Genomic DNA, 10,801 nt, shown 5'->3' with positions numbered 1-10,801 from the left:
TATCCTTTCAAAGAGCAAAGTTTTGGTTTCATTGATGCTTTGTATAAAGTTTTGATTCTCAATTTCTTTCAGTTCTGCTTTGATTTTAGTTATATTTTTTTCTTCTGCTAGCTTTGAGGTTGGTTTGTTCTTATTTTCCTGGCTTCTCTGTGTGTGATATTAGATTGTTAATTTGAAATCTTTCTAACATATTTTTTTTTTGAGATAGGTGTTTTTTTTTTTTTTTTAGGTTTTGAATTTGTTTTTTCATTTTTCGTTTTTAATACAAATGCCTGACTGTGCTCAATCGTCAAGCTGCATGCATGAAAAACTGGCCAGTCCAAACAGTGTATTAATCATTAGCAAATGGAACTTTAAGGAGTCCTTATCATTAAGGTAGTACAAGTATTTATATTGTAAAACTGATGTGAAGCTTGATCTTTAGGGGACAGGACCACCAACTAATACATGCAGATTTTGTGTATGTGGACAGAAGGTACTTTTGACATTTGGTTTTGCTATATAGAAACAGAATGAATAAATGAACTTTTTTCTTTTTTCTTTTTTTTGCAAGAGGTAAGTAAAAGATTCAATTTGATTCTTCTAGAGGGGGGAAAAAGGAGTTGAAAGTAGGTCTTCATTTTGCAGTCATCATCTGTACGAATTCTTCATAGTTGACTTGCCCAACTCCATCAATATCTGCTTCTCTGCTCATTTCATCTACTTCATCTGTTAGCTTTTCTCCTAAGTTTGTCATGACCTGACGTAGTTCTGCTGCACTGATGTACCCATTGCCATCCTTGTCAAAGACTTTGAATGCCTCACGGATTTCTTCTTCACTATCTGTATCTTTCATTTTTCTGGCCATCATAGTCAAAAATTCGGGGAAGTCAATGGTGCCATTACCATCAGCATCCACTTCGTTGATCATATCCTGCAACTCAGCTTCCCTTGGGTTCTGACCCAGTGACCTCATGACAGTTCCAAGTTCCTTTGTTGTGATGGTGCCATCGCCATCTTTATCTAATAGGGAGAAAGCTTCTTTGAATTCAGCAATCTATTCTTCGGTCAGCTGATCAGCCATGGTGCGAGCGAAGGGAGCAAGAGCAGAGGGAGCGAGGGTGGCTGCACCAGCGCGGGGGCTGTGACGGCCGGGGTGCCTCTGATGCTGCTGCTGCCGCTGCTAAGGCGCGCTGTGCGCTGTGCCGCCGCCGCAGCCTGCCCCGCCGCCTGACTGCGAGTAACGGCACCGCGTCCACGAGACTAGCAACAGCACTCTTTTTTTTTTTTTTTTTTTAAATGATAGAAAATGTTACAATTTATTCCATCTTCATGATTACAGACATTATAGGGCAGGATGAGTAAACAAGGCAAATAAAGCAAGCACCTTCAGCTTCCCCCCCCATTTAACCAGATGCAGCATTTTGACATTTTTAGGATATGCAGTTGACAATTCACTGACTTGGGTTGATAGCTGGCAACAGCAGACCTTTGCAATTTAGGTTCTTCCTCCACAGCTATTCCAAGTATCTTAATTCCTGAACTAAGAATTAAGACAGCACTGAGAGCTCTGAAATGGTGTTCACTGCAACATTCTCGTAGCTTACACATCTTAATCTGACACCTCTTGTGAAGGCAGGGAACTGTGTTAAAAGTTGTCTTCCTCTTTGCTAATCCAGGCCACCAGCAATCTTAACCACTGGTCACCATATAAAAATAAAAGTGTGCTCAAAAGCACTTCCTGAAACTGTTGTGTCCAGATCCCTTTTCAGAGCATTAGTTCCCTGAGAGAAAAAAGAGGCCCTAACCAATTGCTTTTATGAACAGTGACCCCAGTACAGTGTATATAATGTCCTTTGCAGCAGAAAAATTTTTTTTCCACTTGTCCCTTGCATCACTTTTGTATCTTAAAATGAAGTGATGCCATAGACAAAAGACAATAATTTTATTGTGTTGTCCAGCACTAAAATCAGGACTCTGTTAATATTCTTGTTTTAAATAGTCATATTTTTTTCAAGATGATGGTTTCCTAATTTTAAATAATTTTAATAGTTTTTGATTAACATCCTTTTTATGGATAATTTTCTTCATATGATTATTATTCATAGACACCCCTTATACTTATGCAGACTTCTTTTTTTTTTTTTAGAGGAAGAAAGAGAGAAAGAAAGAGAAAGAATAAAAAAAAAAAGAATGAAGGAAAGGAAGAAAGAGGAAGAGGAAGAGGGAGAAAGAACAGGGGTGTTGCTTTATTGCCCGGGCTAGAATGCAGTCTAAAAATGGATATGCCTGTAATTGTGTTTAATAATAGAGACATAAAAAAAATGACAGAAGAAAATAATTAACAAGCAGCCAACCAATATTTCATTTAAACCTGTAAATAGGTGTGATGTAGTACTGATAAGAGTGTATATTTTGTGTATTTAAGTGGAGAGTTCTATAAATGTTAATAAGTCTACTTGTTCTGGATCTGAGTTCAAGTCCTGAATATCGATGTTAACTTTCTGTCTCATTGATCTGTCTAATATTGATGTTGAATTCTCCCACTATTATTGTGTGGGAGTCCAGTCCAAGTCTCTTTATAAATCTTATATATCTGGGTATTCCTGTATTGAGTGCATATATATTTAGGATCTTTAGCTCTTCTTGTTGCATTGATCCTTTTATCATTATGAAATGTCCTTCTTTGCTTCTTTTGATCTTTGTTGCTTTAATGTGTATTTTGTCAGCAAAAATTGCAACTCCTGCTTTCTATTTATTTATTTTTGCTCTCCATTTGGTTGGTAAAATTTTCTCCATTCCTTTGTTTTGAGTCTTTGTGTATCCTTGCATGTGAGATGGATCTGGATGTAGCATACCAATGGGTCTTGGCTTTTTTTGCCTGTCTGTGTCTTTGGATTGGGGGATTTAGTCGATTTAAATTTAGAATTAATAACAATATATGTGAGTTTGATACTGTCATTTAATGTTGGCTGGCTGTTTTGCCCATTAGTTGATGCAATTTCTTAATTATGTTGATGTTCTTTATTTTTTGGTATTTTTTAGAAAGGCTGATACTGGTTGTTCCTTTCTATTTGTAGTGGCTCTTTCAGAAGCTCTTGTAAAGCAGGCTTGGGGGTGATGAAATCTCTGAGTGCTTGCTTGTTCACAAAAGATTTTATTTTTCCTTCGCTTATGAAGCTTAGTTTGGCTGGATGTAAAATTCTGGGTTGAAAGTTCTTTTCTTTAAGGATGTTGAATATTGGCCCCCACTCTCTTCTGTCTTGTAGGGTTTCTGCTGAGATATCTGCTGTGAGTCTGATAGGCTTCCCTTTATAGGTAACCTGACCTTTCTCTCTGGCTGCCCTCAGTATTTTCTCTTTCATTTCAACCCTGGTGAATGTGGCGATTATGTGCCTTGAGGTTGGTCTTCTTGAGGAATATCTTTGTGGTGTTCTCTGTATTACCTGGAGTTGAATATTGTCCTGCCTTGCTAGATTGGGAAAGTTTTCCTGAATAATACCCTGAAGCGTATTTTCCAGCTTGGATTGACTCTCTTCATGACATTCAGGTACACCTATCAAACGAAGATTAGGTCTTTTCACATAGTCCCATATTTCTTGGAGACTTTGCTCATTCTTTTTTATTCTTTTTTCTCTAATCTTGTCTTTTTGTTTTATTTCATGAAGTTGGTCTTCGACCTCTGATATCTTTTCTTCTGCTTGATCAATTCGGCTGTTAAAACTTGTGCATAGTTCACGAAGTTCTCGTGTTGTGTTTTTCAGCTCCATTAATTCATTTATATTCCTCTCTAAGTTGTGTGTTATTGTTAACATTTCGTCAAACCTTTTTCAAAGTTCTTAGTTTCTTTGCATTGGGTTAGAACAAGTTCTTTTAATTCCCAGAAGTTTCTTATCATCCACATTTTAAAGCCTGCTTCTGCTAATGGAACACAGTCTTTCTCCATCAGGCCTTGTTCTGTTGCTGATGAGGAACTGTGATCCCCTGTAGAGGGAGAGGCGTTCTGAGTTTGGGTATTCTCAGCCTTTTAGGCTGGTTTCTTCCCTTTGTTATAAATTTATCCATCTGTGGTCTTTATAATTACCGTCTTTATAGCTGGGTTTCTGAATGGATGTCCAACTTGTTGATTCCCGGCGCTAAAATCTGAGCGACCCACTGCGCCGGGCAAAACAGCGGCTTTAAGATTGATGGTGCTTTTCTGACTCTGCACCGAGAACCGCCGCACCAAGGCAGCAGCAAAACCGCCTCACTGGCCTCAAGAGTCGCGCTGGCAAGAAGTGGGGCTCCTACGCTGGGAATCTCCTGGTGCGTGAGCAACAAAAATTGATCTGAAAGTGTGGCGTCCTCTTGTTCTCTGCGCTTTCAGTGGGAGCTACAATCCCCGGCTGCACTTCTTCATGCCCGGCTTTGCCCCGCTGACCTGCCAGGGCAGCTAGCAGTACCAGGCCCTGACCGTGGCTGTGCTCACTCAGCAACTCTTTGATGCTAAGAATATCATGGCCGCTACCTAACCGTGTCTGCCATTTTTAGAGGTCGCATGTCTACGAGGGAGGTGGATGAGAAAATGTTCAACATTCAGAATAAGTACAGCAGTTACTTTGCTGAACGGCTCCCTCACAACGTGAAAACAGCAGTGTGTGACATCCCACCCCGGGAGCTAAAAATGTCGGCCACCTTCATTGGTAACAACACAGCCATCCAAGAGCTCTTCAAACGCGTCTCCGAACAGTTTACAGCTATGTTCAGGCGCAAGGCCTTCCTGCACTGGTACACGGGTGAGGGCATGGATGAGATGGAGTTCATTGAGGCCGAGAGCAACCTTAATGACCTGGTGTCAGAATACCAGCAATACCAAGTGCCACAGCTGAGGAGGAGGAGTTTCAGGAGTGTGCTGAGGAGGAGGTAGCCTAGAAGCTTCCTTTTCTAGGTAAAGGGGGAAGTGGTGTGGATTCTTTAGTGCGTTCTGATAGCCATTGTCTCTACACACTTCTTTGAGTCTTTATATCTCCTCCTGCTGCATTTTAAAGCATTTTCATAGTAAGTAGTTTGGCCTAATAAAACATTTTTATAGCAAAAAAAAAAAATGTGTTTTTTGAGATAGGTGTTTAGTGCTAAAAACTTTACTGTTTTTTTTTTTTTGAGATAGGTCTCATTTTTTTGAGATAGGTGTTTAGTGCTAAAAACTTTACTCTTAGCACTGCTTTTGCTGTATCCCAGAGATTTTGGTATGTGTGTCTCTGTTTTCATTTATTTCAAAGAATTTTTTGATTTCTGCCTTAATTTCATTGTTTGCCCAAATGTAATTTAGGAGCAAGTTGTTTAATGACACATGGTAATTGTGTGGTTTTTACAGATCTTCTTGGTATTGATTTCTATTTTTATTCCACTGTGGTCTGACAGTGTGGTTGGTATGATTTTAATTTTTGTGAACTTATCAAGACTTGCTTTATGACAGAGCGTGTGGTCGATCTTGGCACACGTTCTGTGTGCAAATGAAAAGAATGTATATTCTGTGGTTATTGAATGGCGTATTCTGTAGATATCTATTAGGTCCAATTTGCAAAGTGTTGAGTTTAAGTTCAGATTTTTTGTTGTTGTTGTTAGTTTTCTGCCTTGGTGATTTGTCCAATGCTGTTGGTCTGGTGTTGATGTTACCTATTATTATTGTGTGGCTATCCAAGTCTGTTCATAGGTCTAGAAGTACTTGTTTTATTAATCTGCATCATCTAATGTTGGGTGCCTATGTATTTAGGATAGTTAAGTATTCTTGTTGAATTGGACACTTTCTTTAATGCCCTTCTTTGTCACTTTTTACTCTCGGTTTAAAATGTTTTATCTGACATAAGAATAGCTACTTTTTCTCCCCTTTCTATTTGCATGATAGATCCTTCTCTAACCCTTTACTTTGAGCCTATGAGTATTGTAACATGTGAGATGGGTCTCTTGAAAACAGCAGAGGGAGGGGTCTTGATTCATCCAGGCTTTCCAGTTTGTACTTTCTAAGTGGGGCATTTAGACTGTTTACATTCATGGTTAATATTAATATGTGAGGTTTTGATTCCATCATGAAATTGTTAGCTTGTTGCTTTGTTGTTTCTATTGTGAGGTTGCACTTACAGAGTCTATGGGCTATGCACTGAAGTATGTTCTGAGGTTGGAGCTATTTATTTTTAGTTTCCATGTTTAGTACTCCCTTAAGGACCTCTTGTAAGGCTGGTGTAGTGGTAACAAATTCCCTTAGTTTTTCCTTGTCTAGAAAATATTTTATTTCTCATTTGCTTAAGTGGCTTAGTTTCATGAGATATAAAATTCTTGGTTGGAATTTCTTTTCTTTCTTTTTCTTTTTATTTTGAGACGGAGTCTTACTTTGTCACCAGGCTGGAGTGCAGTGGCACAATCTTGGCTCACTACAACCTCCGCCTCCAGGTTTCAAACAGTTCTCCTACTTCAGCCTCCTGAGTAGCTGGGACTACAGGCACATGCTACTATACTCGACTAATTTTTATATTTTTGGTAGAGACAAGGTTTCATCACGTTGGCCAGGCTGGTCTCAACTCCTCACCTCCAGTGATTCCCCCACCTCTGCCTCCCAAAGTTCTGGGATTACAGGCAAAAACCACCATGCCTGGCTGGAATATCTTTTCTTTAAGAATCCTGAAAATAGGCCCTCAATCTCTTTTGGCTTGTAAGCTTTCTGCTGAGAAGTTTTTTATTAGCCTGAAGGGGTTCCCTTTGTACCTGATCTGATCTTTTTTTTTCTAGCTGCTTGTAAGATTTTTTTCTTTAGTATGACTTTGGACAATCTGATAAATGTACACCTTGGTGATGTTCTTTTTATAAAGTATCTTATGGGTATTCTCTGGATTGTTCATATCTGAATGTCTACCTCTATAGCAAGATTAAGGAAATTTTTTTGAATTATTCCCCCAAATGTGTTTTCCAGAATACTTTTCTACATTTCTCTTAGGAATGCCAATAATTTGTAGATTTGGTCACTTTACATAATTCCATACTTCTTGAAGACTTTGTTCATTTTTTAAAGTTCTTTTTAATTTATAGTTGTATGACTGGGTTAGTTAAAAAGACCAGTCTTCAAGCTCTGAAATTCTTTCTTTTGCTTGGTCTAGTCTATCAATAAAACTATCAATTGTATTTTGAAATTCCTTAAGTGAGTTTTTCAGCTCCAGAGCTCTGATTGATTTCCTTTGAAACTCTTTGTTTCATCGTTTCCTGTATTGCTTTAAAAGTTTCTTTGTGTTATTTTCAACCTTGTCTTCAATCTCACTGAGCTTTCTTACAGTCAATGCTTTGGGTTATTTATATGTCATTTCTGAGTTTCCATTTTGTTCAGGGACCATTAATGGAGAGCTAGTGTGATTCTTTGGTGTTGTCACTACATTAAGATTTTTAATGGTGCCAGAATTCTTGTGCTGATTCTTTCCCATCTGCATATGCTGGCACTTCAAAATTTGTGATTATTTTGGTGCAGGTAGATTTTTTTCTTTCACTATGATATTTTTTGTTCTTTCCTTTTTCCTTTCTCCTTCCTCCCTAAAGGGTGTGGCTGTAGAGAATGCAGGGTAGGGTCTTTTGACTTTGCTTGTAGCCTTATGTGCTTCTTTTGGCAGCTTTTATACTGGGCTGTGCAGTTCGACCTACAAGCCAGTATTTGGTGCTTATACGTAAGAGCTGGCTGTAGCCAATGCAACGAGGTGTACACCTGGTCCTTGTTTACTGGGAGAAGCTCTCTGTTATCTCAGACAATGAGCTGGTTTGTGGAATGTCTAAGCTTCTTGCTCGGCCCTGGGTGTGTGGGGGCCACAGTACTTTCTTGAGATGGAATTTATTCTGGTGAAGAGGCTGTGAGCATTGTTGAAATACCAGCAAAGGATTTAGATATTTCAAAAACATAGTTCATAATGTCGCAGCAGGGTTTGAGAGGATTGGCTTCAATTTTGAAAGAAGTCCTATTGTGGGTAAAATGCTCTCAAACATCATTACTAGTAACCAAGAAATCTTTCATGAAAGGCAGTGTCAATTCATACAGCAAACTTCATTGTTGCCTTTTTAAAATTTAAATAATTTAATTTAGCAATGAATGATTCATGTATCAAGCAGCCTCTAGAGCTAGAGTAGGCTCTGAGACTCCCCATTGTTGTCTTTTTATTTTTTATTTTTTGAGACGGAGTTTCACTCTCATCACACAGGCTGGAGTGCAATGGTGTGATCTCAGCTCACAGCAACATCCACCTCCTGGGTTCAAGTGATTCTCCTGCCTCAGCCTTCTGAGTAGCTGAGATTGCAGGCACATGCCATCACGCCCAGCTAATTTTTGTAGTTCTAGTAGAGATGGGGTTTCACCATGTTGGCCAGACTGATCTCCAACTCCTTACCTCAGGTGATCCACCCACCTCAGCTTCCCAAAGTGCTGGGATTACAGGCCTGAGACACTATGCTGAGCCCCCATTATTGTATTATTTTAAGAAATTGGCACAGCCACCCCAACCTTCAGCAACCACCACTTCAATCAGTCAGCAGTCATCAACATCTAGGAAAGACCCTCCACGGGGGTCACGAGCAAGATGATTATGACTTGCTAAGGTTCAGATGATTGTTAGCAATTTTTAGTAATAAAGTATTTTAAAATTAAGGAATATGCATTGTTTTTCTAGACATAATACTGTTGTTTACTTAATAGACTACAGAATAGTATAACAGTAACTTATATGCACTGAGAAAACATTTGTGTGACTGACTTTATTGTATTATTTGCTTTATTATGGTAGTCTGGAAACAAACTGGCATATATCTCCAAGATATGCCTATATATTTTCCTTTATCTTTTTTTTTTTATCCAGAGGATTTTTATGTATATAAAAAGATTCATTCATTCAGCACATTTACTGTTTTCTGCAGATCATGACTCTGGGCATATCAAACACTAAAACATGTCTACTTTATGTTGCATGGACATGTTTTAAGTAATTATATTTCTGTTGACCTCACTTTTGCAGTCCAGATCTAAATTTCTAACCCAGTTACATAGCTGTTCATGTGCAACATGGGAATCTCCAATGTGATGAGATACTTACACTTCCTTACCTGTGTCTTCCTGTTGGCTACCTAAGTTCCAGCTCCGGAAGAATCACATTTATAAATCATCTTGTGACACATCATTTACAAATCTTTCTCATTATCTTATATAGATGGCGAAAACTACTCATTTCATAATAATTTTGAATGCACAGAACCATTAATCTTAGAAGAGAGAAGGCACCCTATAATAGTTAAATTCTTTTTTTTTTGAGGCCAGTTTTATTGTTAGACTTTTGAAAACCTTATCCTCAAATCTGTGGTTGTTCTTATGCAATGTAGTAGAGATGCAGTAGCATATCTGACCTAAATATGTAGCCAATTGTGTACACTCTATGGAAAGACAGTAAACTGATTAGGTCTTGTTCTCATAGTAGTATCCAGTTAATTTTTCCAGAATAAGAATGATACATGTGACATTTTAAATATCATCTTACATATGCTTCCTCAGCGTGCAATTGTTTTAATTATTATAGCGTTTTCTTATCAGTCTAAAGTCATTTAAATAATTATTTATATGTGAAATTAGATGAAACCTGAAGAGATATTATAAAGAACAATCAATAAACCACAAGGAATCATATAAGACAAGATAAATCTTATTTATTTAAAAGGAAGGAAGGAATATTTAAAAGGTTGTGTCTGTTGAGGGTGGTGTATATGTAAATATGCACATAGGTGTGGGGTGAAATTTTTTTTCTTAGAACAGGTTTTATATTACATTATAAATGGAACTTAGTCTTTTCAAAAAATCAATCCAAGAAGAGAATGGTGTCATAGAAGTCTTTAGATTGCCTGGAAAATAAAGTGTTAATTGAGACAATTTGCACAAATGCCAACACTGTTGGGGAAGGATTGAGACTAAGTCTTGGTATACTTGGTTTAACATACAAGTTGAACAAATGCCACCAATTTCGCTTATTCTGAGTGTAATTTTCTTAGCCATAAAACAGGTCTTCAGTCAAACATGATTTTAGCAATTTGTTCAATTTTAGACTCTATGAAATCAGTTGGTAAGCAGGACATCATTTAAATATTTTAAACATTATAGAGAAGGTTATAACAAAAAAACAACAGTAATACTATTGTGGCCTTTTTCTTTTTAATTGTAATTTAGGCTCTGGGGTACATGTGCAGACCATGCAGGATTGTTGCATAGATACATACATGGCAAGGTGGTCTGCTGCCTTCATCCCCCCATCAACTATATCTGGTATTTCTCCCCTCATTATCCCTCTTCACCCTCCCCACTCCCACTGTCCCTCCCCTAGCACCCCCGACTACTGATCGCAGTGTGTGATGCTCCCCTCCCTGTGTCCACATGTTCTAATTGTTCAACACCTGCCTATGAGTGATAACATACGGTGTTTGGTTATCTGTTCTTGTGTCAGTTTGCTGAGAATGATGGTTTCCAGATTCATCCATGTCCCTATGAAGGACACAAACTCATTGTTTTTTATGGCTGCATGGCATTCCATGGTGTATATGTGCCACATTTTCTTTATCCAGTCTATCGATGATGGACATTTGGGTTGGTTCCAGGTCTTTGCTATTGTAAACAGTGCTGCAATGAACATACGTGTGCATGTGTCTTTATAACAGAACAATTTATAAATCTTTGGGTATATACACAATAATACCCAAAGAATTGCTGGGTCAAATGGTATTTCTATTTCTAGGTCCTTGAGGAATCACCACACTGTCTTCCACAATGGTTGACTAATTTACA

The 10,801-nt window shown here is 38.1% G+C and overlaps 2 pseudogenes across 1 annotated transcript; one reads left to right on the top strand and one right to left on the bottom strand.

Moving 5' to 3' along the window:
* Positions 1-510: 510 nt before the first annotated feature.
* LOC116546719 lies at positions 511-1,238 on the bottom strand (annotated as a pseudogene). Its single transcript, XR_004266816.1, has one exon. The product of XR_004266816.1 is annotated as a calmodulin-like (transcript).
* A 3,126-nt stretch (positions 1,239-4,364) lies between these two features.
* On the top strand, positions 4,365-4,890 carry LOC116546720 (annotated as a pseudogene).
* Positions 4,891-10,801: the final 5,911 nt, after the last annotated feature.

This window comes from Sapajus apella, unplaced genomic scaffold (assembly GCF_009761245.1).
Source record: "Sapajus apella isolate SASKATOON/1434 unplaced genomic scaffold, GSC_monkey_1.0 scaffold1263, whole genome shotgun sequence".
NCBI classification, from domain to species: domain Eukaryota; kingdom Metazoa; phylum Chordata; class Mammalia; order Primates; family Cebidae; genus Sapajus; species Sapajus apella.
The sequence above is the reverse complement of the archived record's forward strand: the minus strand, read 5'-3'. Positions and strand labels throughout refer to the sequence as shown.